This window comes from Saccopteryx leptura, chromosome 3, assembly GCF_036850995.1.
Source record: "Saccopteryx leptura isolate mSacLep1 chromosome 3, mSacLep1_pri_phased_curated, whole genome shotgun sequence".
Taxonomy (NCBI): Eukaryota; Metazoa; Chordata; class Mammalia; order Chiroptera; family Emballonuridae; genus Saccopteryx; species Saccopteryx leptura.
This window is the reverse complement of record NC_089505.1, coordinates 364,590,860-364,618,624: the sequence shown is the minus strand read 5'-3', so window position 1 is coordinate 364,618,624 and position 27,765 is coordinate 364,590,860.

Sequence of the window (27,765 nt, the reverse complement as noted above, 5' to 3'; positions counted from 1 at the left end):
ATGTGGTTGATTTCATCAAAGAAAACTGCTTCCATGTAGCCATGTCTCTAGGAAGATAGTAAGAGTTTCCCCATGGTTTTAGGAAATATATCCAACACATTCCAACACATTCCAACATATTTAGGGTACGTGCCTGGCCCATCATTCAAATTTCTGATGCATAAAAATAGAACCTATCATTCCTGCCCTCTGGAAACGGAATGAAGTGAAAGATGGAGTTCGACCCCATTTTTTATTATTAGTTGCCTCTTTCTCAAACAAAACCAACAGGATGAAAGCCACGCTCTTCAGCAGGAGGTCCGTCCTTTCCTACATCTGCCCACTGTCCCTGCCCTTGTTCCGCCGAGCTCCACCTCAGACCGCCCGCCTGGCACAACTGAACTGCCCGAGCCGGCCCGGCCCTCTGCGATGCTTCGGCCCTGACTGAAGGATGCTTCGCCCTCTGAGGCGAAACAGAGGTGCTACTGCCTGGAGGGAAATTCTGACTCTCTTTCTCTCCGAACTCTTCCAGGTACGATTTAGGGGGTCTCTCCCCTCTACTCCCCTTGAAGTTATTTACCTGAGAGGAAATTTGTCACATGGGGAGGGAAAGGTGTGGAGGCTACTTGGTAGGAAAAAAAAAAAAAAGGCGGTTAAGCTAATCCATTCCGAAGAAGAATTAGCCACACCGAGGAGAGAGAGAAACAAAACCGGGGGGGCGGGGGCGGCAGAACTGCAGCATGCTGCTCGTTCTTTTACCCATCAGCGCGAGCGAGCACAGTCAGGGCTCGGTGGGGGGAGGACACACTGTATTTTTTGTATCATTATTTCACCCCCTGTTGCCCTGACTATAAGAAGTCCACCTTATGTAAAGATGCTATGTGAGAAAAGCCAACCAACCAGCCAACCAAACAACCAACTAAAAGAACAGCTGCTCACGAACTCAGTGGTAACTGGAGGAGGAGATGCCTGCGATCTGATTGGCACTGTGCTAGGGGGGTCCCTGGGGGGTGGGGGTGGAAAGGTTGCAGACTAAGATGGTCAGTTAAATATCGTGGTGCCCACATTTTACTTTGGGCTCTTTTTTCCTTCCAGTGGGCGAGCTTCTCTTTGCTGCTGACCCCTAAGTCCCTGTCTCCAGTTACACCCATCCCCTGAGCGCCAGATGTGCGGCTACAATCGCTGACTTCACATCTCCAGATGCTAAGCCTGTGCGACTCTGAGCATCGTGACTATGCAGGAAGATTCAGAAGGAGTCAAGTGGCCCAGAACTGAATTCCAGCTCTCCTACCTTACGGCTGAACCGCAAGCAAGTGACCAACAGCATCAGGATGGAACCAGATGTTCTGAAGTCAAATGGTCAAGGCTCAAATCTCAGACCTACCCACTCGTCTTGATGTACCAGGTTAAACACTTACCATGTTTTCAGAGAATTCCATAATGAATTGATTTCCTAATTACTTTGCCAGAAATGAAACTCTGTCGGGGCAGGGAGCATAATGTCTTGTTTACCATTATATTCCCAAGGTCAAGCATAGCACCTCTCACCCAGTAAGCATGCAGATGTGCCTGGGTGATGGAAAGATTGAATAAGTAAAAGAATTGGGCTGGCAATACTGGACGTAACGTGGAGGACTTGGATACTCCACCCTTTGCAGCCACATTGATATATAGTATTATCACCAGGCATTTGAATTGTTTTCAAGTTTCCACTAGCAAACCTTATGGAATAGGTTTATTATTATTCCCATTTTACTTATGAAGAAACTGAGGCAGAAAGAGGTTAAATAATATCCTCAGGGTTGCAGAGCTGGTAAGCACCCGAGGCAGGATTGGGACTCAGAGACATTATGTCACCAGTGTCCCTGGGGTCAGAGACTGCGCTGCCCGTGTTTATAGATTAGGAAACATATGCCCCATGTGGAAATGGCTTCTAGGACACTTTCGTCCAGAGCTTCTGTCTCGACACCATGTAGATTTTCTCGGATTACTTTCTCTAATTGTTCTCTTTTTACTCTTTAAGTTCCAAATAGGAGTCAACCACTAGGAAACTCGGGATCGCTTTTCAATGCCTCACCTTTATTTCTGTTTTCAGGGAAGGAGAGTTAAAAAGAGGGACAGCAGTCTGGGAAATGAAACATTCTGCCTTTGCCTCTGAACGCATCCAGGCCAAGCTATCACTCACATCACTCTTTGTACCACTTGGTCATAAATCCCTCCAAACTGAACTGGTGTTAAAATTAACGAGGGCAGGGTCTGGTCATAAACCACAGGGAAGCAAACAATCAGACCACTGCAAAAAGAAAAGAAAAGAAAAAAACTTCTCTCTTTTATTTATGACGCTGATTTAAGGGGGGGTGATTTATTGCTAGGAAGAGCATCCACACCTCACGCCCTTCCGGCAGACTCCTTTGCTCCTGTACCTGACAGGTGCTTTGCCTCCTCGGTCGTTGCATCCTCTTGATGCTGCAGGCCAAGCGGAAGTGGACGTCCTGCATGTGGTGGAGCCAGCCCAGGCTTGGGAGGCCGAAGGCCCAGGCTGTCCACAGCTCTGCTGCTCCCTGTCCCTGTCATTGAGGACTTTTACCACCTGCAGCCTTGCAGTCCTTAACCCAGAAAACCAGAATGATTGTGCTGCAGCCACATCTCTGGGTGCTCCAGAGCATGACCTCAGGATTCTTATTTGAACTTTTCCTAAGTTCCAGCTTCAGCCCTACAGTTTCCATAACTCATAGACTCAATGCTAACCCAGGCTCGGTCTCACCTCTGGACCACAGCCTGCCCGGACCTGATGGAGTGACTTGGCCAAAATCACTAAGTGATGTGGAGATGAGACCGGGATGAGGTATCAGCTCCCTAGAGCTGCTATAACAAATTACCACCACCTGGAGGACCTAGCACCACAGAAATTTATCTCTCACCGTTCTGGAGGCTGGAAGCCCAGAATCTAGCTGGAGGGAGGGCTGTGTTCTCTCTGCACTCCCGAGGGGAGGATCCTTCTTCCTCTCTTCCTGGCTCCTGCTGGTTGCCAGCAATCTTTGGTGTCCCTTGGCTTGGAGACGCATCACCCCAATCTTTGCCTCCGTTGGCACATGTGTTGTTCCTGTGTATCTTCCCTGGGTCCGAATGTCCCTCTTGTACAGGGACATCAGTCACAGAAACAGAGCTCATTCCCAATCCAGTAGGACCTCGTTTTAATATCTTATTTCCAATTAAGATCCCGTTCACAATCATCGGGGGTCGGACTTGAGCGTTTGTGCCTTTTGGGTGACACGATTCAAGTCACGGTATTAATAGATCTGGTAGGGTCATATCGGCACTCCTGGCCCAATCTCGGCATCAGGCCAGGAGGGTGGACGAGATGTTATGGAAATCTAAAACAGCAATGTTAGGAGGGTTTTTGTTGTTGTTGTTGTTTTGTTTTTAATGAAAAGCAATCACAGTGAATAAGAAGCCTTCTGTTTACATGGTGCTTCTGATGAGTGATTTTAGCCATTGATGTGACTTTTACAAAAATGAATGAGGGCAGGAAGGCAGGAACTACTAAATCTCTTTTACAGATGGAGAGGTTTGGATACACAGATTTATGACAGACACCTTCCAAGCACGTTGACATGTAGAGCTGCCACGGGGGTGGGGTGGGGGGAAGGGGGCTGGGGGGAGAGAGTGTGGATAAGAAGAAAGAAGGCAGCTGAGGGAAATGAATAGACTAACTCGGAGTGTTCGTGCACGGGCTAATGATCAGAGCGTGCAAGCCCTGACGAACCCGACCGCCTTGCTTCTCTGATTGCCAACACCCAACCTCCCAATCGGCTCCCCGCCCTTCTGAGACCCAGAGCGATTTAGCCAATGCCAACAGACTAATAAGGAGTAAACCCAGACTTGGATCTAAAATTCCCATTTGCCCAAACAAAATTCTCCATTTCAAATATTTTCTTTTCTGAAATGCAATGCTCAGGCCACTCGACTGGTTTTTGTTCGAGGACATGTCACCATGTAGCCGCCTCACTCAGCCAGGCACCTGCTTGGGACGCAGTTGGACTCCTGCTGATGAGCGAGGCAGTTCCCCAGGGCTTGGCAATGGCTGCAGTCGAGGGCAGAGCTGCGGCCACTGTACTTGGCTCGCAAAGAGCTTGTGAGGTTTCTGAACTGGGCCGTCTGTGTCGAGGGGGTGCGGGTCCCCAGCCACAGCACTCAGTATCCCTCCTGGGCAGAGCCCGGTGTGGAAAGGTGAGATCGCCGGAGGAGAGAGACCCGCTGGCAAAGTTGACCGGAGGTTGGCGTCTTGCAATGCGGCTGGTAAATAGTTCCTCATGTTGACGTTGAACTTTCCACAAATAATAAGAACAGCTGCTTGTGCCTCGATGGTCTGTACAAACAAGGTGGTTTCTGCTAGACCCCTGCCTTCCTCTGAGAGTCGGGAATTGGAATATGTGCTGGGCAGAGGGAGCCTACAGGACTGGCCCCCAGTAACCACCTCGGCCAATGAGCTTCCCGGAGGCCACAGTTCTCCTGTGTCATCATGGCTTGTTCCTGGAGAAATTAAACATGTCCTGTGCGACCCCTGGGAGAGGACTCCCGGGAGCTCGCATCTGATTTTCTCCAGGTTTCACCCTCTGCCTGTCTGCCTTTGGCCAATTTGCTTCATATGCGCTCAGTGTAATAAATCTTAGTCAGGAGCACGGCTGTTTGCTGAGTCTCAAGTCCTTCTGGCCAATCGCTGAACCCGAGGGTGGCCTTGGAACCCGCGTGGCGGGCCCTCTCGTCCCCAGCCCTCCCTCCCCAGTGCTCTGTCTTTCCGGACCGTCTTTGAGGAAACCATGGTGTAGGCTGGGGTCCCATCACTACAGATGGCCTTTGACAATGGCTAGCTTGCTAGTTCATCAGTGAGTGATGCAGCCAGGGCTTGGCTCTGTGTGTGTGTGTGTGTGTGTGTGTGTGTGTGTGCGCGTGCGCGCGTGATTTAATACAGAGAATATTTTCCTGAGGAAAGAGAACCTGCTCTTTGCCTCTGGCCATAGTTTGGATGAGAAGACAGATCTGAAAACCTTTGGTGAACAGAATTATTTGGGAGACAAACATAAATGTATGCACACACATACATGTATATAATCTCCCCTCTCTTTGGGTGCCCACACCATGACTACATTTATGGCCATCACTTACACCAGGGGTCCCCAAACTACGGCCTGTGGGCCACATGTGGCCCCCTGAGGCCATTTATCTAGCCCACGCTGCACTTCCGGAAGGGGCACCTCTTTCATTGGTGGTCAGTGAGAGGAGCATAGTTCCCATTGAAATACTGGTCAGTTTGTTGATTTAAATTTACTTGTTCTTTATTTTAAATATTGTATTTGTTCCCATTTTGTTTTTTTACTTTAAAATAAGATATGTGCAGTGTGCATAGGGATTTGTTCATAGTTTTTTTTATAGGCTGGCCCTCCAACGGTCTGAGGGACAGTGAACTGGCCCCCTGTGTAAAAAGTTTGGGGACCCCTGACTTACACCAAACTATAGCTCCATCATCAGCTTTGACACCACAGTCACCATGCTCACACCCAGTCTCGCCCACACCTGTCACCACCTTCACCATCATCACAACTGACGCCGTGACCATTGCCACAGTCACAACCAACTGCATCCCCACCTCAGGCCCCGCCCGCCGTCCCCACCCGTGCCAACACCTCCGCTCGACTCCGTCCCCGCCTCTACCATCTGGCCGCCACCCCTGCTCGCCACCAGGCTGGGTCAGCACCCATTCTGGAGCACAGTTCCTGCCTGCCTGCCTGACCCGGCCCCGTTCATCAATTAGGATTTAATCATCCAATCACCGCCGCCGGCACCACCTTGACTAACAAAGTTACCACCATGCTAATCGTTAAAAAAAATAATCCAGAGAAATAATAACAGCCTTTTATTCTCAGGAAAAAAATAATTGTTGGAATGCTTAAAGGAGATCTGAACTGAGCACATTTTTCTATATAATCATAGCGACAGGCCGGTGGCCGGTCACAGGTAGAGGGATGGAAAAGTCCCAAGGACACAGGAGGAAGGCAGGGACAGCTGCCCTCTGAACAGAAGCCGGGCGCAGGAATCGGTGCGTGCCTCCAGGCCTGGGTGTCAAAGGCCTGGGTCAGGGGTGTGTTGAAAATCTCACAGCAGCTGGCAGAGAATGTACGTCAACCCCTCTTTTATTCCTCACACCCTATTTGGTTTTTATGGGAAAAGCTTTAGCACCCTTGCTATGAACAGATGGTTTAGCCAGCTGACTGGGAAGTAGAAGTCTCAGTGGGGATGGCAGGGTCAGACAATATCTGGCTAATACACATTAGCCAGGCAAATAAGAGGTTCTGGTTCTACCTGGACTCGGCTCATTTAAAATCGGTGGCCCTAGGCTGCCCCGAGGTGGAGGAGAGCAGGTCTGGGTCGTGGAGTCCAGGAAGTGTTCGTTCTTTCTCGGAGTCCACGAGCATATGGGGCCCGGCCTTGCCTGCCTCCGAGAAGCAAGTGTTTATTAAGGGACTGGCTATCCTAAAAATAAAAGGCAAAGTGAGAGGCAGCGATTGTTTATTTGAGAAAGAAAGAAAGGGAGGAAGAATGGAAGAAAAGGAAGGAAGGAAGGAAGGAAGGAAGGAAGGAAGGAAGGAAGGAAGGAAGGAAGGAAGGAAGGAAGGAAGGAAGGAAAGAGAGAAAGGAGCAAGGAAGGGGGGAGAGAGAGAGAGAGAGAGAGAGAGAGAGAAAGGACAAACAATAGCTATTTGGGAAACACTGATTCCGGCAGAAATTCCCAGAGTGTTCTGATTAGAGGATAGAGTCAAGGAGATTCATGAGAGAGGGAAGGGAAATAATGACATCAATAGAAGGGAGTCAGATGGGTGCAGATAAGTTAACACAGTGATGCTAATAGCCGCCAGTCTGATAGTCATAATATCTACTTTCGTGTTATCTTTGCAATTAGTTCTTTGGGCTAAAATGTTGTTTTAGTTCCAAAGGTTATTTCGCCCTGTCTTAACATTCCAGCGGTTTGAGCTGTAAGATGTGTCAGGCAGTTCTGGGGCGGCTGCTCTCACTCCATTTGAAGTGGCTCCACTTACATTGTTTTTTACGGTCTCCTGCAGGTGTGGCCCTTTTCCAAAGTGCACAATACACAGTTCAGTTTTCCCCCATCCTTCTGTGCGCCCCCTTGCCCCCAAAGCAGCTGTGACGTTTTGGGAAAAGATGAAAGGGGAGGAGATGGCCACAAATGTGACCAATGCTCCAATTTCAGAAATGCTGTTTTCCAGAGGATCCTGTCTGGATTTTTCCGGCTTCCCTAAACTATGGGACCCTTACCCCTAGCCTAGAACCTGGTGAGTTTCCATGGAGGCCCAGTTTCCAAAGACATCTGAAGGATCCTTCAGATGGTCCCTTCTCTTGTGTGCCCTGACTGGGAATTGAACCCGGGACTTCCACACGCCAGGCTGACACTCTACCGCTGAGCCAACCGGCCAGGGCCCATCCATCAAGCATTTATTGTTTCCATTCTGTGCTGGGAATTCTGCAAAGCATTGGGATAAAAAGAATCACAAAACACGGCCACTGCCCTCATGCAGCACCCGGTCTATTGGGGGAGACTGAGACTGACTCATAAACACGTAATTGCTATAGTTTGAGAGTTATGTGCAGGGCACTGTGGGAGAGAGGATGGATTGAGGAAAGGCTTCCCAGTGGTGTTTGGAGTATGCCTAAGAGTTAGCCAGGTGGGCCACGGACAAGAGCTGCATTCCAGGCAGTGGGAAGAGAATGGGCGAAGGCACGGGGCAGGAAAGAGTGTGGGTATGTGGGGGACTAGGAGCTGTGTGGTAATATCTGAGGGTGAAGAGTAGAGGAGGCAGAGGCTGGGGAGAGATAGGAGAGGCAAACAGCACTTTGGCTGTGGAGGACCTTGAACCCCTGGCTAAGGAACCGTGTCTTCACCTCGTGGGCAAAAGAGAGCAGAATAAGGGATTTCAGCAGAAAACAACCTGGTGAGAGTCACCACCCAGTGAAAGCCGTGTAGGATCATGTCACGGCTCATACTCTTCGGGGGCTCCCGTCTCCTGCTGTGGCCCCAGCTACAGTCCCAGAGCGCTCATACCCCCTGCCTTTCATTCATTCCAGAGGCCACCACGGGTGTTCCTGGACACGCCACCCACCCTCTGTCCCCAGAGTTTGGCCATTGTCCTCTCCGGGCCTGCATCACTTCCTCGCATCACTCTGGTCTCTGTTCAAATGTCAAGTCAGGAGAGGGGCTTTCTCCTGGAGTCCGCCGGCCCACTGGCTGTGCTCCTGTTCTCGGACAAGCTTACGTCCTCTTAGATAGCTCTTGATTCTCTCTCTCTCCTGATTGTCTCCTTCTGTTCCGTCCCGGACCAGGATTATCTCCTATCTCACCCCAACTGGTTCTCAAATACTGTCTCCCATCACTTCTCCTTAACTCCGTCTTTGACGTGTTGCATTGGAAATACTAAAACTACAGCAGCCAGGAATCATGTCCTCAAAGGACTTGTTGACTGAAACGTGGAGGGGCTGTGGTGGTCTTATTGCATCACCAGGAATTAATCAGCGAGTGTGACCATTTGCAGGTGGTGACATTCATGTCACACTGGCTCTCTAGTTCTCTGAGACAGTAAGATGACTCAGTTTGTGTGAGTGACTCCATGGGCCAGGAGCTCAGGCCTAAGTTTTCTGATTTCTCTTTTCATTGTGATAAAACATCATCTGCATTTAAAAAGGCTCTGGAAGCCATCAGCTGTAGGTGCTGTGGATTTCTGGAGTAGAAAAGATATATATATATATTATATATATATAATATATATATATATATATACACACACACACACATACACACACACACACACACATATATATATATATATTTTTTTTTTTTTTGGCTGGCAGTCTTAGGGAAGACTTTTCTAGAAGGCTGAGTGAGTTGTTGCTACTGTTAGGTTAAAGCTCTTGGACCCCCGACCTGTCCCACCTTTCTGCTCGTAATGTCACAAATCCCAGTTTGGCAAAGACAGACACATCACGGTGCTCTGAGTATGGTGGACAGCGTGGGGGAGGTGGGAAACGGCTCTCTGGTTATTGTGATGACCGTCCCGAGGGAGAGCCGGAAAATATATTACTTCATCTACTCTGATCCGTGGGCAATTTTGGATGTCTTAATCCATCCCTAATATTTCGATCCAGATGACATTTTCAGTCAGAGCCGTTTGACTCTCCCGATGGAGAGAGAGGGAGGAGGAGGACATGCTAGTATCTGCAAGACATTGCGTGCTGCTGGCCCTTCCCTGGGACTTCAGCGTCCTCAGAGATTCATCCCAGTCTCGTTGCTCACTGGCGGGGAGAGACCCCAAGCAAGTCCTGTGACCCCCCAGCCTCTGACCCCGCACACCCGGAATCTGATCCTTATCTGTCTGTCTTTCACTGGAATACTCTGCTATGATAGAGGTATATTTGTGAATTCGCTATGTTAGTAGTCAAAGAAGAGAAAACCTGCTATTTGAATTATTGATGTCTAGAGGTATTCCCCCAAAGCTCTGTTCAACACTGGAAGTTTAAGCAAACAAAGGTGTATTTGTTTAGGAAGCTTTCTAGCCACCTCCCTCCCCACCAAAGCCCCCTCAAAGCATCTTACTGATGTTTGTTCCTTTCCTGGGTTCTTAGGGGTATGGAGATTGTTTTTAGCTTTTCAGCCCTCTGCAGTCCCCGGGAGCCAGTCGTGCCCCATCTGGCAAGCGGTGATAGGGTTGTTCTCGATGAGAGAGGACTGGGGCTCAGACAAGGAGAGCGGGAGGGTGGGCACGAGGGCCATCGATCGAGGAGGAGCCGGAGAGAAGGAAAGGAGTCTCTGAACAGGTTTAATTCCCCGCCTTTCCCTCGGCGCCGGACCCTCTCCTCCTTCCACGGCGACAGTCCCTCTTCCCAGCACTTGGCTGTCCCCGGGGCCGAGTCCCGAGTCCCCACACTCCCCTAGGATGGTTTATGCTCAACAGTACCCGCTTCTCTCATCCCACCTGGAGGACCTGAAGCCCAAAGCACATAGCATCCTCCGCCTGGAGCTGGGCTGTCTCTCAGCCTCTGAGGACACAATTCAACAGATGGCGACAGCTGCATCTCACTTTTTGATGGGACACTGGTAAATGCATTAAATACCTGCTAGGCCATTGACCCACGACCTCAAATAATCTTTACAGTGTTTCTCTCTGAGTCTGGCCTCATCACCTCTCATAGACGGGGTCACTGACACGCTAGCTTAGTTCAGAGTCCCACGGTCATCAAGTCGCAGGACTTGGCTTTGAGCTCAGTCCTGGCCTTTCCCAGAGCACAGGTCTTCTTGGGCTATGCCGTGGGGAGCAGACCTACCATCGCCACAGGACACATGGGGAGGGCGAGCGGAGCTCTTCCCTCCAGGGTCCTTACTTCTACCGAACGAGGGCAAAACTTCTAACGCTCCTGCCTTTGCAGGGGAGTGCTAGCAGAAGCCACCGTGAGTCCTCTCAACCTTCGACTAGGGCATGGGACTCGCACAAAGGCCAAACCTTGAGGAGGTCGGGTCCCTAAAGTGTTTGGTTCGGGTTGGGGAGAATTGAACTGAAGGGGAAATGCCGTTCGGTTTCACGGGACACTTATACAGGGGCGTCCTGGCCAGGTGACGTTTTATCATGACAGGAAGTCTCCTGTGGGTTCCACCTGCAGGAACAGCATCAGGCAAGATGAGAACCAGACGCTCTGGAGTGAATAAACCAGGAGGTTTCCCTTCGGTTGGGAGGGGACTGCGTCCAGTTGGTAAAGCAACATTAATCTTAGCAGGTGCCTGTCATTTCCCAAGTAACTGTCCCTTTCTGTGTTTTAATTCCTTTATCTGTAAGATAGACACATTTATTCTTATCTTTACAAACCACACCAGGCTTCAGCAGAGACAGATGGGAATATCTATGAGAACAAGTTGTATACCCTTAGGAAGGAAGGCGGCTTTCGGCTCCGAGGTATTTATATTATTAATTTTATTCAAAAATTAAAACCGGATTAGAAAGGTCACAATGGCATTTTATTGCTCTAAGCTGTTAGAAGGTTCCAGCCGACTGGGCTCATCCAAGGTTTTCTTCAAGTGAGCAGGATTAAGCTTTATTTTATTATTACTATTTTTTTTTTTTTATCAATCTGGATGGTTTCTTTTCTTGGCACAATTTTAAAAAATCTCATTATGATTCACTTCGACTCTCAAAACTTAGGCTGAGCGCATTTTAGCAGTGAGGCAGACTGGATTGGCATTTTGCTACAGATTATATAAGACGGTTTCTAAGACATGCAGAAGACGGGGCAGCGGCTAATTTGGTTGGAATTGGATACCTATGGCAGGAAGGTCAAGGGTTTGCCTTCTTTGGCAAAAAAATAAAAACAAAAAAACTTCTATCTAGAGAATAAGGAAATTGTAAACAGGAGCTTTGCTTGTTCTAAATATATATACCATGACCTTGGGTATAATTTTCTTGTTCATTTTCAGTGTGGCTTATGGCACAGAGCATGGACAGTAAGTGAGCAGCATGCCAGCTCTTAGTGCAGCAGTAAATTAAACAGATTGTTTCACTCTTCACTCTTCACTTCCGCATTTGTGAAATGGAGGTGTTAATACCATCCCCACCAGGTTTCATGGAGTGTAACACTCTTACTTGCCTTCCTGATATTTACTCTTTTTTTTCTAGGTAAGGAACTCGCTTATTTCTGCAAAGCAGCAAGTGCCCAGCTAACGGTTACATAGTCACAGCTTCCTACATGGTAGGATTGGCAAATGGGAGCTAGGTGGAGTTCTGCTGTGGATCTCTGGAGCAGCTTTTGATTTCCAGGAAAAAAGGGGGAGGGGTAGAAAGGTCTGCTGCATCTTTCCCCACTGTTTCTCCTTTGAAGGAAGTGATGCCTGGAGCTGTGGCAGCCATTTTGCAATCATGAGAACCAAGCTAAGGATGGCAGAACAGAAAGATAGCACACTATGGGCTCCAAATGGTACCAATAAAGAGTAGAAGTAAAACTAGAAATCCTCCACCTATGAAATGGGAGAAAAATTCATGTTATTTGTGAAAACCACTTTTAGTTGGCTTAGATCTGAATGTATCCCTTAACAATAAAGAAAGTAAGCATGGTAATTGTATAGCATGATGCTTGACACGTTGTTATAATTCATTGTGTTACCTTTGACTCTTCGTGTTACCCAGTGAGTCTTCTGAACAAGGTAGGCTTGATTTATATTTCCTTCAAAAAGTTAGAATAATAAATATGAAACATTGGTGAAGTGCTAAACATTTGTGAAGCTCTGGAAATTCAAAATTAAATGAGACTGAGCCCCGACCCTTGAGGTATTCAGAATTTCAATGGGAAGAAAATGAATCACAATTTAAGATAATAAGCACTATTGTGGAAAAATGAATGCAACACTTTAGGAGCATGGATTAGAAAACCAACTGTCAATACAAGCAAAACACGAAAGAGAAAAAGACATCTTCCCTCTCAGGAGAGAGTGGCAACATCCAGCATGTGACCATTGGAAAGTCCACCAACAACTATGTGAGCTAAGGACTAGAATTGCTTCCCACTTTACAGGTGAAGAAACTGAGATTCAGTGAGGTTAAGTGACTTGCCCAAAGCTACATAACGTGGTATAAAATACGCAGCTAGGACTGGAGTCCTGTAGATCTGACTCTATACCTTGTACACAGTGTCATAAAGTCTGTCCCATTAAAAATCTTGGCAGTGTCTATGGCATTGGGTCTTATTGCTCCCAAGATACACTTGTGATTCAACTTGAAATATTATGACTCATGGTGAAGGGCTGCTTTCTGGTCTGACATCAACAACCCTTACCTGTCTGTGCACGTTACATTAAGTAGAAGCTAATAATTTATTTTTATTTCAACTTGTCCTATTCTTGCTTGTGTGTTTTTATGTCTCCACAATACTAGTCACTCCCACGGAGACCTGGGATCCCAGGGAGGCCCGGGTTGGGCGCGCACTCAGAGGGGGACGAGAAGGCTTCCAGGGTTTCGCTGTGGGGGTGGTTCTGGGGACAGTTTGACTCATAGAAGACTTCGGGAAAGAGGTGGCATTTGAGCTTCATTTAATTGAATTGATTCATATTAATATTGCTTTGGGCTAGGCATCGAATCTAGCATGGTGATTTAAGGTCTGGCTTTGAAAAGCTATTTCCAGTATCAGGGATTCATGCGGGCTAAGCGGGTTGAGTCTGAAGAATGAATCACACCGGAAATCTTTTGTAAAACTAAGGAGTTGTTAAAGCAGGGGGTGGAAGGGTTGAAGATGCAATAGTCTCGGAGGACCATCAACCATTTGCAGTGTTTTCATCTTTGTTAAACCACATGGGTATGCACAGCCCTTTATTATATGTAAAACACTATATACTCAGTATTTATTTGAACTTAAGAAATACATGGATTAGAGACTGTCATATTGATTGCATTGATTAGGAAACTGAGGCTCAATAAGGTAAAATAACCTGCCGATGGCCACCCAGCTAGGAAATGGATGAGACGGAGGCTGTGAGCTTTGGGTTCAGTGTCCTTTCTGGGTGCCATGATGCCTTACTGACCAAAGCCCAGGAACCTGGACCGAACCATCTCTTGAACTCCCTTCACTCCTCACCCCCATTACATGCGGCAGCTGTGTGAAAGCGAGAGGGAGGAGGGTGAGGAACCAGGCTGGCCACATACAAGAGCCATAGAAGCCAGTGAGGACGGGTGTGGGGAGTGAGCAGGGAAGAGGGTCTGAAAGGGGACAGCACTGGCGAGGAAAGCCAGAGGGCACTGGCAACCCTGACAGTGGATCCTGGTCCTCGAATTGCCACAGAGACATTGACAGCAGGTCTATTCAGCAACTTCTAATGGAATGCCAGGCTTCTGGTACACACCAGGGATGACAACCTGAGCAGGACACGTGGCCTGACTTGTAGAAGCTTGCAGTCTAGTGGGACAGCAGAACGTTAAATAGGTCCCTATGTTCCAACGTAAGAGGAAGCCATTTAGGATGCTAACGTTGGTTATGAGAGAGGACCTACTTAGAGTGGAAGGTTTAAAACCAGGGCAGGCTTCCTGAGGGAGGCGACACCTTCAGTAAGACCTGAGGACTAGTCGGGGCTAGCCAGAAGAGCAGATGGTGAGGGACGGAGGAAGAGGGACAACCACGTTCTCTCTCACACGGACCTTTCACACATACCCCCCACTCCTGTCCCTGTCCTTTCCCACACCCGGCTCCCAGCATTTGTGCAGCCCTGGAGGGTCTCCACTCCTTTCAAGGCACAGCAGTTCATCTGAGCCTGCCGAGGAAGATTTCCTTTAGTTCCAGAACGCTCTGTACACGCCGAGACAGACGCAGTCGACGTGTCAAGGTGACTGGTGCGGTAGAACCCCAATAATCTTGATTCCTATTTTTTTTTTTTAATTCTGATGTCTGAGGTTGGCCTCTGCTTCTAGAGACAGAAGCAATGGAATGACTAGGGAATGGTTTTCCTGTGCTGGGGAAGAATCCTCGGAGGGGCGTGGCTCGGTTATGTCAATGGGGTACAGGTGTAAATTCTCCAGGGACCTCTCCATGGCGATGGCATGGTCAGGCCACCCTCTCAATCCTGAAGAGCTTCATCCAAGGTTCAGGGGACGAGGTGGCGCACCTGTGCTGGAGCTGAGTAACCTGCTAGAGAGAAAGGCACAGGTGACGGCTGGAGACCACCGTCACTGAGTCCTGCCCGGGGGGACATCACCATGGGGAGAGGGAACTGCACCCAGGGACCCGGGCCGGCCCCGGGCCCAGCATGTCTGTCTCCTCAGGGGGGCTGGTCACCCAGGGACCCGGGCCGTCCCCAGGCCCAGCATGTCTGTCTCCTGGGAGGGGGGGAATGGTCACCCAGGGACCCGGGCCGGCCTCGGGCCCAGCATGTCTGTCTCCTGGGAGGGGGGGAATGGTCACCCAGGGACCCGGGCCGGCCCCGGGCCCAGCATGTCTGTCTCCCGAGGGGCTGGTCACCCAGGGACCCGGGCCGGCCCCGGGCCCAGCATGTCTGTCTCCCGAGGGGCTGGTCCTGGCTCAATGTGCAGCTGGGTTGCATGTCAGTGCTGTGCTGGTAAGTGTTCAACAACTGTTTTTTGAAAAAAAGACACGCCTATATAAACACGTTTCATTTTATTATAACACTTACTGACATAAAAGATGTACACCACACACTTTACCACCGACAATAAAATACGCAATCCTCTTTATTGTAAATTTTATCCAGCCAGCTGATTCTCAGAGGATGGTTTTGCTTGATTTCTGCCAAACTCCTGACTCTGGCCAACTGAGGTTGCAATTTAAAACAGAATGTAATCTCAAGATGACTAGTTAGCATGTATTTTTGTTTATGTTAGTGAGTAAGAAGAAACCGAAACAACTAAATCAATAAGGAAAGTAGCCCTTTAATGGGCTGGATTATGGTTTTTAAATATTCGAAGAATATTTTCTTCATTGTTTTTTCCCATAATGACAATAAACATGACATACTTTTAAGTTTAATTTACATCATTACTTACTTCATTACCTAACTACAAGTTGGAAGGCCTAAGAGTCCTTGGAATCTCTAAAAGAAAATATTCCTGGGAATGGAAACAAAATAGGAAATGGTGGAACAGAGAGAAGCAGCCAGTGACAGAGTTTGGTGAGGTCGCTTTGACCCCTGGATCCAGCCATGCCTGCAGACCTCCTAAGTCTACCTCCTAAGTCTCTTCCGTTACATGAGAAAAATAATCCTTTTTTTGTTTGTTTGTTTGTTTCCTTTAATCTAATTTGAGTTGTGCTTCTCTTACGTTTGACCCACGGAGACCTAACTAATACATTAGGCATCCTTTGCAGGGAGAATCCTTGAGGGTTTGGTTAAGAAGCTCGGACTGCCCTGGCCGGTTGGCTCAGCGGTAGAGCGTCGGCCTAGCGTGCGGAGGACCCGGGTTCGATTCCCGGCCAGGGCACATAGGAGAAGCGCCCATTTGCTTCTCCACCCCTCCGCCGCGCTTTCCTCTCTGTCTCTCTCTTCCCCTCCCGCAGCCGAGGCTCCATTGGAGCAAAGATGGCCCGGGCGCTGGGGATGGCTCTGTGGCCTCTGCCCCAGGCGCTAGAGTGGCTCTGGTCGCAACATGGCGACGCCCAGGATGGGCAGAGCATCGCCCCCTGGTGGGCAGAGCGTCGCCCCCTGGTGGGCGTGCCGGGTGGATCCCGGTCGGGCGCATGCGGGAGTCTGTCTGACTGTCTCTCCCTGTTTCCAGCTTCAGAAAAATGAAAAAAAAAAAATAAATAAATAAAATAAAAGAAGCTCGGACTTTGTAGGGGCGCAGTGTTGAAAGCCGCTCTGCTTATCATTGCATCTCCAACGGCAAATCCATGACCTACCATTGCTTGGGCCCTAATTATTTGGTATTTGACTACTCGGATGTCTTGCTCTTCCAAATTCAGGCCTTCCTTGTTTTTCACGTTCTCAAGTTCTTAAATCCAATCAATTTCATGGTCTCTTTCCCATCAGACTTTAAGTTGGCAGATTAAAAGAGATTTGAAAGGCCTTTCGGGATGCCCATCATGGTGCCAGGTCGAGCATGCCCAGTACGCATGGCCAAGGTTGACACACAGAATAGAGCTTCTTCCAATCTGTAGCAAATTAATTCATCAGTTACCAGGGCTCCCAGCTGCTTCCACCTGAGGTTTTCTTTCCCCTTCCCCGGAGCCTTCTGGAGCAGACAGGAATTATTTTGGGCTCAGGCCAATCTTGTCAAGCTCGCTGGCATCTCCAGTTCACAGGCTGGCGCACCAGGGGCAGCTATTGAGGCCTCCTGCCCAGTGTGGGCAGCTATTCTGGGATATTTGCGCTTGACATTCACGAGGGCTTCCTGGCTGACTCACTCCCCCCAAGTCAGGCCCCCATTGGGCTGAGCCAGGAGGGCTCAGTAGCCTGTTTTTATGCCCCTAATCAAAGAGCGACATCCTCAGATCCCGCAGTCAGCCGTGCAGACCGGGCTGGGGAGCAATTGCGGGCTGCTAAATTTAACCACAGCCACTTTCCGAAATGAGATGCTGAGAGGTTTTTGAGACTGGAAACTGGGGATCGTCTCTGGTTTTCCCTCCTCTTTTTCTTCTGATATTGGAGTCAAGGGGCTGAGTGCAATCCTGGAGAAGTATTCCTTATGAAAGTCGTGACCTTGGGGAAGTTACTTTATTGCCACGAGCCTTAGCTGTCTTCTCCCTCCCGTCCAAGGTTAATCTGATAATAAAATCCAAGTAGCAGGGTCATTTTAAGGATCAGAAATAAAGGATTTGTTTACAGTGTCTGATACAGTGCTGGGCCTCTTGTTGATATCTTTGTCATTCTTGCTTCCCCTTAAATCTTCAGTATCTGCCTGACCAGGCAGTGGCGCAGTGGATAGAGCGTCGAACTGGGATGCGGAAGGACCCAGGTTCGAGACCCCGAGGTTGCCAGCTTGAGCGTGGGCTCATCTGGTTTGAGCCAAAGCTCACCAGCTTGAGCCCAAGGTCGCTGGCTCGAGCAAGGGGTCACTTGGTCTGCTGAAGGCCTGTGGTCAAGGCACATATGAGAAAGCAATCAATGAACAACTAAGGTGTCTCAACAAAAAACTGATGATTGATGCTTCTCATCTCTCTCCATTCCTGTCTGTCTGTCCCTATCTGTCCCTCTCTCTGACTCTCTCTCTCTGTTACTGAAAAAAAAAACTTCAGTATCTAGTATGGGTCTACCACCTACTAGGTGCTCAGAGAATTAAGTGCCAAGGGAATAAATAACATAAAGAATGAATGAATGATGACATTGCAGCCCGTGGACCCCCCCCCCCACTTTAACCCTTTAAATGGGCCAGATGGTCCATATAAACGCATGCTGAGGACACTGGATAATCCTCCATCCCTGCAGACACACGTAATCCATCCCAATACCTCCTATGTCACCTTGTAACTGCCCCAACTGCCTTCACTAGAATTCTGGCCCCTCCTCTGCTCATGCCACTCGGCCTTGCCCAGACCCTCGTAGCACTTGATTCTGATGGACTTTCTCTCTCGCACCCCATCTGCTTACAGACGACGCGCCTGCCACCCTGGGAGAGCCTCAGGGGCTCACCTCACACTGTCCCCTTCAGGGGAGGGGGGCACTCCCTCTGAACCACAGGCATTGCAGCCTTCGGTTCCGGTTCCGGTTCCGGATCCTCTGCAGTCACTTGGTATATGCGCATTGAATTATTAACAGCTAGAAGGGAAATCTCAAGTACAGGGAACAGTCTCTAACTTGGACTTAGCAAGAAGGAGGAGGAAAGGATGTGACTAAGCACCAACATTTGATGTCGAGGGATGTCAGGGAATAGGGAGCTGGGCCATTTGTGGGTGGTGGCAGTGGGGGAGCTATGAAAAATCAGGAAATGGCTTTCCCAAAGGGACACCCAGCTTTCGCTCTGTTCTGTGTTTAGCCAGTTGTGTAAATGGACCTGCCGTTGGGTTTTGCTGGTCCTGTTGGCTGGTTTTTGCTGAGAGAGAAGGACGAGAGAGGGAAAGTGAGTTAAATTTAGTGAACGAGTTGCCACAAGCCTCCGGGTGGAGACTGCAGACAGACCACCACTTACGCAGTGCCCCCCTGCCCCAGGACAGGAAGAACGTTTTCCTGAAAAGAGAGAAAAAGGGAAAGGGGGAAGCAATAGGCTAGCTTCCTCTTCCACATCCTCCCTTCACTGAGACCTGCAGATAGCTTCTACTGACGACTGTTCTATAAGAGTTTATTGAGCACCGGCTCTGAGCCAAGTCCCACATTAGACCCTGAATGCAGAAATAGACGGTACACAGTGCCTGTCTGCATGAATCACCATCCAGTAGGGCAGACCTACACAGAAGCCATCATCAGAATATACCATGAATGCGTCACGGTGGAGCCGGCTGGTGTGGCGACATCGACAAACACAAACAGCCCCATGGGGGCAGGGATGACGAGAGAGAGAGAGAGAGAGAGAGAGAGAGAGAGAGCGCCTCATCCAGAGGGAGGATCTGTTTCTGGAAGGCTCAGTGAGAGTCTCGGGATGGGAAGTGCTGGGCAAGGCATCAGCAGCAGAGGAATAGCATGTGCAAACCATAGACGGCTGGGAAAAGTCCCAGCAACCAGACTGAAGTTAGTCACCTCTCTGGGGACGTCAGCTCTCCAGTTCTCTGCGTAAAAAGCTGCGTTGCTGGAGTCCAGGTTTTCCTGCACTCCTGTGTTTGCGTTTGCTTTTCTTTGTCTCCCTTCTTCTTTGCCCAGATCACCTGGTATCTGAATGTTGTCGTTACAGCTCTATGAAGTCAGGGCAGGTGGCTTCCGCGCTCACGGTTGTGTTCTGCGCCCAACACATGCCACCGTTCGCCTCAGGTGATGCTCCTTGTGTGGGGTCAGAGACAGAATGGGACCCCCAAAGGGGGTCAAAGAGAGGGAAAGCTCAAGAGGGGAATAACTTCCAGGGGCTAAGAAATTCCCCGTCTCTCTGAGAGGAAACAGGAGCTTGTATGTCATTCAAATCTCTCGCCAAACCCTTCCCCCCCTGACTTCATCCATCCAGGTCTGTCGTCCTAAAGGCCGTGTTTTTGACCCAGAGTTACCCTCCTTGTCTCAGGTGGATGGGTTAGGGAAGAGGCCCGAGAGCCACGTGGATGTTGGGGCTGTGTGACACAGCCTGTCTCATACTGTGTTAACCACACATGCCATTCTCTCAGTTCTTAGGTTTCCAAAAAACGAACTCCCTCCTCCTATGGAGGTCGTTTGAATTTGTGGCTATTACTCGGTACAAAGAAACAAGAGCATCTTTGACATCACCAGGAGAACTGACAATGGGATTTTAGAAACTGTGATGGCCGTGGAGGGAGCTCTCTCTCGCCAGGCAGGGCCACTGGCAGACTCCAGCGGAGCTCCTCGGGCAGCCAGTCGCTGGGCTTGTCCTGGAGAGGCGTGAGTTCCTGGAGAGGCGGGAGTTCCTGGAGAGGCGGGAGTTCGTGGAGAGGCGGGAGTTCGTGGAGAGGCGGGAGTTCGTGGAGAGGCGTGAGTTTGTCGAGAGCCGCATGGATCTTAAGCCCCGCGGCTTCCCTCAATTTGTCCTTTTTGTCAGATAAGCTATATAATTATTGATAACAATGAGTGTCCAAATAATTTGTTTAAAGAGCAATTTAAATTCTTTGATTAATATTCATGAACTATTAAGTAGCTGTATGATTCCTGTGTACTTTTTTTCTGTTAGCGTAAAAAGTCTTACTGCGATTTCAGACACTCTGAGTTTCTGACCTTGCTTTTTTTTTTTTTTTTTAAATTCTGCCTTTCTCTGAAAAGCACTTTTATAAATGTTTTTTTAATTTTTTTATTTATTTTTAGAAAGGAGAGAGAGAAGAGAGAGAGAGACAGAGAGAGAGAAGGGGGGAGGAGCTGGAAGCATCAACTCCCATATGTGCCTTGACCAGGCAAGCCCAGGGTTTCGAAACGGCGACCTCAGTATTTCCAGGTCGACACTTTATCCACTGCGCCACCACAGGTCAGGCTTACCTTGCTTTTATTTTATTTTATTTATTTTTTCCTGATGTAATGAAATGATCAAAGGAATGTTTCCTAACACATTTATTGCAGTTGGGTTACAGGGGACCGAGTTATTGACATCCTAGCTCCCTAGGTCGCTGGGCAGTGCCTGGGGCAACTAAATGTCCTCAGGCCATTGGCTCTGAGTACATCGCCCCAATCTGGACTCTAGAATGCCCTAGGAATGACGTCACTGTTAAGTGCGCCATCGCTGAGTAAGGCAGAGAAGCGCTCCCACGGAGCTCACCTGTCCTCTTTCCAGAAGTCTCTGCGTTCTGCTGGTGGGACTCGGAGCGCTCTGTGAGGATATCTGAAGTGCTCGGAAGGTGGAGGCAAGCGTGCAGGTCCATACGTGAACTCACAAGTGTATCCACACATACACATATTTGCCACGTTAAGCTTCTGCTGGGGCCTTCTGAGGAGTTGGTCCCTGCAACCTTAGAAATGAGTCTGGTTCTCAGTCCCAGGAACTATCACGAAGGTACGAGACATTGCAGGAATGGATCTACATTGCAGTCCTGTATTATTCTCCTAAGCGCTTTGTGTCAGAGACTAGCTGACAAACCCATTTCCTTTCCCCCCTGGGCGTACATACAGCCAGACTACATTTCCCAGTTTCCCCTGCAGCTGGGGAGGTGGTGATAGGACTAGTTGTGATCGATGGAATGGAAGGAAGTGATAGAAGTCACCCTCATGTCTGGTCAAGAAATGCAGACAATTTTTTACATTCCTTCAGCCACTTGTAGGGCGGAGTCCCACAGGGTGATGCAGCTGGAGTCACAGAGCGACTGTGTAAAGGACAGACTCTCTCCTCACCCCTCACCCCTACTTCTGTGGACTATGAACTAAGCAAAAGTGCATTTTGCTTTGTATTAAGATGCAGAGTTTGTGCGTTACTCATGTAACTCTTTATTGGTTAGTCTTAGTTCCTGGCACCCCTCGCCTATTAGTGCAGTCAACCAATGATTCCAGCCACAAAAGCCAGTGCAGCCTGTCCCTGAGGTCTGAAGTGGGACTCAGGACAGTTGATTCACTAGCTCCTCCTTTTTCTTAGTCTGAGATGAAGAGCGTCTACTAACTTCAAGACAAAAATCACTCTCTTCCCCCCTCCAGTGGACAAATACTACATTCTCTATCTTGCATACACATCATCACATCATTTCACACTTCTCAAAAATTAACAGACAGTGAAGGCCATATATGAAAAGACATAGCTTACATCATACTCAACAATGCAAACTGCCTGACCAGGTGGTAGCGCAGTGGATAGAGCATCAAACTGAGACGCAGAGGACTCAGGTTTGAAACTTCGAGATCGCCAGCTTGAGCGCGGGCTCTTCTGGTTTGAGCAAGGCTCACCAGCTTGAGCCCAAGGTCACTGGCTTGAGCAAGGAGTCACTCGCTCTGCTGTAGCATCCTGGTCAAGGCACATATGAGAAAGCAATCAATGAGAAACTAAGGTGCTGCAACAAAGAACTGATGCTTCTTATTTCTCTCCCTTCTGTTCTGTCTATCCCTAGCTGTCCCTCTCTCTGTCTCTCTCTGTAACAAAAACAAAACAAAACAAAACAAAACAAAACAAAACATGACAGTGTGAACCTGAAACCTTTTCCTCTAAGATCAGGAATAACATATGAAATGTACTCTTACCTCTTCTCTTAAAATAATTCTGGAAGTACTGGACACAAGCAATTAAGCAAGAAAAAAAAATCAGGTTGGAAAGGAAGAGGTAAAATTATCTGTCTTCACAGATGACATAATCTTATATCTCCATGAATTTTCTTAAAATTCCTAAAATTTCCATGAAAGAACTGTTAGGACTGATACACTAACTCAGCAAAGTTGCAGAACACAAAATCAACATGCAAAATCAGATCTGTTTCTATACATCCACACTGAACAACCTGAGAAGACAATTAAAACAATTTCAGGCCCTGGCCGGTTGGCTCAGTGGTAAAGCGTCGGCCTGGCATGTGGAAGTCCCGGGTTCGATTCCCGGCCAGGGCACACAGGAGAAACACCCATCTGCTTCTCCACCCCTCACCCTCTCCTTCCTCTCTGTCTCTCTCTTGCCCTCCTGCAGCCAAGGCTCCATTGGAGCAAAGTTGGCCTGGGCGCTGAGGATGGTTCCATGGCCTCTGCCTCAGGCGCTAGAATGGCTCTGGTTGCGACAGAGTGATGCCCCAGATGGACAGAGCATCGCCCCCTGGTGGGCATGCCGGGTGGATCCCGGTCGGGCACATGCGGGAGTCTGTCTGACTGCCTCCCCGTTTCCAGCTTCAGAAAAATACAAAAAAAACCCAACAATTTTTATTTACAACAGCATCAAAGCAGTAAAATACTTAGGAATAAACTTAATGGTGGTGTACATTGAAAACTACAAATCATTGTTGAAAGAAAGTAAAGAAGACAAATAAATGCAAAGACCACCCATGCTCATGGGTTAGAAGATTTAATGTTGTTAAAATGTCTGTATTACTCCAAGTGATCTAAAGACTCAATACGAACTCACAGATACAGAAAACAGACTGGCAGTCGCCAGAGGTAGGTGCGGGGTGCATGAAGTGGGTGAAGGCGCTCAGAGGTTCAAACTTCCAGTTATGAAATAAATTAAGTCACGGGAGTGTAGTGCACAGCATAGTGGCGATGGTCCATACTAGTGTATTGCGTATTGGAGAGCTGCCAAGAGCCCAACAGAGAGGCATTGAAAGCGGAGTAGCGGAAGGTAGGGTCTTGAGCTTCTTCTGTTAATAACAAGGTGCAAAAGGCATCCCGAATCCTGAATTGTCCACCTTCCTGTCTCTTCACAATAAACCCCAATTTCTTGAGGTAACTTGTGTGAGTTTTGGTCCTTGAAATTGAGTCAAAACATGATAAAGCGTTGCCTTTGTTAAGTTGTATGATGTTCAACTCAAAAAGTGAGGAAGATATACTTTTTTCTTGTTGTTATTGTTGACAGACAAGCCAGAAAGCTATAGATAGAAATATCTCCTTTGTTACAAGTTGGAGGTGACTGGGGTTGTGGAACAGCTGCCTTGGAGAGTCACCTGGACCCCAACTAGACTTCATATAGGAGATACAATTCAGCTCTCGTAAGCCAGTGAGACTTGGGGGGTTGTCTACTGCTGTATATTTTAGCACATCCAGCTAATATTTAGGGCTTTTGGTTGCCACAAGCAACAGACTCTGGCTATTAAAAGCAAAATATATACTATATTTAAAAATGACAGTATTATAACCCAAAGTAAATATGACCCAAATATGCATCAACAGATAAATAAAATGCAGTATATCCAGCGCACCTTCCGTGGCCCAGGTCTTATGCCAACTATAGAGGAAAGGGAGACGCAAGACTTAGCTAGTGTCCCTGCGCTCCCACCCCGCTTTGTAAAAGGACATATGACACAGTTGTCCTACAGAGTGACTAGTGCAGCCATAGCGCTGTCCATTCAGGACGTAGGAAGCACAGAGGGAGGCATCTTAACCAGCTCGGTGATCGGGCTCAGTTTCCCAGAGACCTGTAGACCTGAACTGAACCTTACGAGAGGAGCAGACACCAGGCAGAAAAAGGCAGGAGGAAGGAAGAGGAAACGACAGTCAGCAGGGATAGTTGAGCCACGGTGTGCACTGACATCGTGAATTCCACCATGAGAAGCTGTTGATACTCAGAATTAAACTCAAGTGATGCCTTCTCTGACTTAGTCCCCTGAAAAAAACCTTTCCTCACTATCCTTCTGCCCAACTAACAGGACTGTGGTGAGCAGACAGATTAAGTTAATATGTGTCAAAATAATGTGTATAATGTAGGGAAAAATAAAAATTAAGCCTTTAACTTTTTGAGACAGCTAATGACAGGGGATAGACACCGACGCTAGCATTAGTGAACGCAATTAGTTAAATCTGTTGGTGATTTAAGAGTTGAATTATCTTAGGGGGATATTAGCATTTCAGAGTCTTAGCTGTGAAGTAAGGATAGCTAAAGCACCTTCTTTGCTACAAAACATACGAGGATGTTCTTTCTAAATTGTTAAACATTATATAAATATTTGCTGACTTTGTCATCTCTCTGTTCCCTTATTTTTCTTCAAGTTCTAAAGACTTAAAAAGATAAATGAAATCCACCCTCACATTTGGTGTAGAATCTGACTAATGTGTATTTGCTTTCAATGTTTCAATCTTATGTATATTTATGAAAAATAAAAGAGGAGAAAATTACTTCCTGTCCGATGTATTCCAGTGACGATTGATAAGCAGAACAATCGTTTAAATTGGTACATTTCTACTACTGTCAAGCTGAGACAAGAGGCTTCTCATGCCAGTGAAGAAAACTGGGGAGGCATATGCTGACTTCTGGATTACCCATGCCAAGTCAACACGTTTTTCTGACCTTGCGAACTCAGCCGAAAGAGAAAGGTCAAAGACCCAGCTCCAAAATGAGACAACATAGAAAAGAGTAGGGCCCGGATGATTTCATGATATTCTCACCTACTTATTACTGTTATATGTGAATATTGTTATATGTGCTGTGGACTGAATTGTGTCCCCCCAAATTCACTCGTCGAAGCCCTAAGTTCCAATGTGACTGTCTTTGGAAATAGGGCTGTGTTTTAGGAGGTAATTAAGGTTAAATGAAGTCATAAGGGTGGAGTTCTAATCAGATCCAAATTATTGAGGATATTGAGAATAAGATTTTTTCAGGAGACAGAGTCAGGGAAGGCGTCGATTGAGTTTAATTCTGAGCACACAACGAGAAGGTAGCTGTCTGCAAATCAGGAAGAAAGCCAGTGCCCTCACCAGAATCTGACCACGCCGGCACTCTGATCTCGGACCCCCAGCTTCCAGAACCGTAGGAGAATAAATTCTTGTCGTTTAAGCCTCTGACTATGGTATTTTGTTATGTTCTCGGGTAATCATGTATTCAGCAAACATTCAGTTTTGTGGCTATAATCTATGCTAAATACGGTGCTGGTCCCTGAGTTAACCAAGGCTATTAGAACCTGGTTTTTGCTTTTCAGTGATTCAGTTCAGTGAAATGGACAAACGTAATTGAATCATTACGAGTCAGACTTATGACTGAAGTAAAAGAAAAAAACATGGATATACAAAGGAGAACATATCTTAGTGTTCCTGGGAGGGTCAGGGGGTTGCTTATTTTAAGACATTTGAGCTATGACCTGAAAGATGTCTAGTAGAGGTAATAGGACATCCCAGGCTGAAGCAATAGCGTGTGCAAAAGATAGAAAGGGAAATGGCAACTTTGAAGACATTAAAAGTAGTTTTAGGTATAGATCATAAAATGGTAAGTGGAGTGGTCAGAGCGAAGATGGGAATGTCAGCAAGGAAGGAATGGCGTACACTGGCTCCCGTTCTAGGCTCAGAGTTTGCATTTTATCCTCAAAGTAAATAGGGCCCTTTTAAGATGTATTTTCTTCCATGAATTTTGAGGTTCTCTTGTTAGACGAAGATAGATTTATAATTGTTATATATCATATATCTAATAGATTGATACTTTTTTCATTAGAAGACATCCTTCTTTGTCTCTGGTAACGAGTTCTGTCTTAAAGTGTATTTTGTTTAATGTTATGAATACTTGAACTCTCTTCTGGTTAGTTTTATGATACATCTTTCTCCATCCTTTTATATTTAACTTATTTGTTTTTGGATCTCAAGTATATCTTTTTTTGGACAGCAGACAGGTGTATATTTTTGTTTGCTTGTTTTCACTCTGCCAATCTCTGCCTTTTGCTTTGAGTGTTTAGTGAACTCATTTCCTGTTATGTGATTACCAGTACCATAAGATTTATACCTGCTCCTTTGCTGTTTGTCTCCACATGCCTTATGTCTATTTCTCTATTCCTTCCTTACCACACTATTTTGTGTTGAATGGACTTTTGTTACTGCATCATTTTAATTTCTTTGATATACATTTTTTTCTTTTTACTCTATTTGTTAAGCTGTTTTCTCAGTGGTTACGCTGGGGATTATAATTAACATCTTAATTTGAAACAATCTAGTTCAGATGGAAAACAACTTAATTTCAACAGTATACAAAACTTTGCTCCAATATAGTTGCATTTCCTCCCCCTTCCTTTTGCTAATTTCATACAAATGAAATCGTTACACGGGTTCAGCCCATCAATGTGTTTATAATGATTACTTTATGCAGTTGAACTTTAAATTAGATGGAAGGAAAAGGGTTACAAGTAAAAATAAGTTTTGTACTAAATTCGTCCATAATTACCTATGCATTTCTCAGTGCTCTTTATTTCTTCCTATTATTCAAGTCACTCTCTATTGTCTTTCATTTCCGCCTGAAGGACGCACTTCAGTGTTTCTCAAGGGACACATGTACAGAGGAGTTCTCCCAGGTTTTGTTTATCTGGGACCAACTTAATTTTCCATTATTTTTTGAAAGACAACTTTGCTGGAGGTAGAATTCTAAGTTGATATTCTTTTTTCTGTCAACAGAGTGAATATGTCATCCCACTGCTTTTTGACCCTCATGGTTCCTGATAAGGGCTTTGTGGAGGATCCTTGACATGTAACAAGGTGCTTCTGTCTTGGTGTTTCCAAGGTTCTCTCTGTCACTGTCTTTTGACAGTTTGACTATGATGTAGCTAGGTGTGGATCTCTTTGAGCTTCTCCTCTTACGATTTGAGTTTCTTGGATGTATAGATTAATATTTTCCAGCAGATTTGGGAGGTTTTCAGCCCTCATTTATTGAAATAGTCTTTCTCCCTCCCTCCCTCTCTTCTGTGGCTCACATTAAGCATTATGAATATGCAGATATGATGCTATCTCAAGTTCCTTAGTGTCTGTTAACAATTTTTCATATTTTCTTTCTTTTTCTCTCACACTGGATAATTTCAACTAGCCCAACTTCAAACACACTGTTTTTTTCTCCCCTCTCACCAGTTGATAAATTCTGCTGAACCCTTGTAATAAATATTTTATTTCAGTTACTGGGTTTTTCAACTCTGTAAATTCTATTTGGTTATTTTTTATGACTTCTATCTTTTCATTGATATTCTCCATTTGGTAAGGCACTGTTCTTACATTTTCCTTTAATTCTTTAGACATGGTTTTCTTTGATTCTTAAAACATAAAATAGATGACAAAGCATTTGCCTAGTAAGTGCTATTGTTTTTTTGTTTACT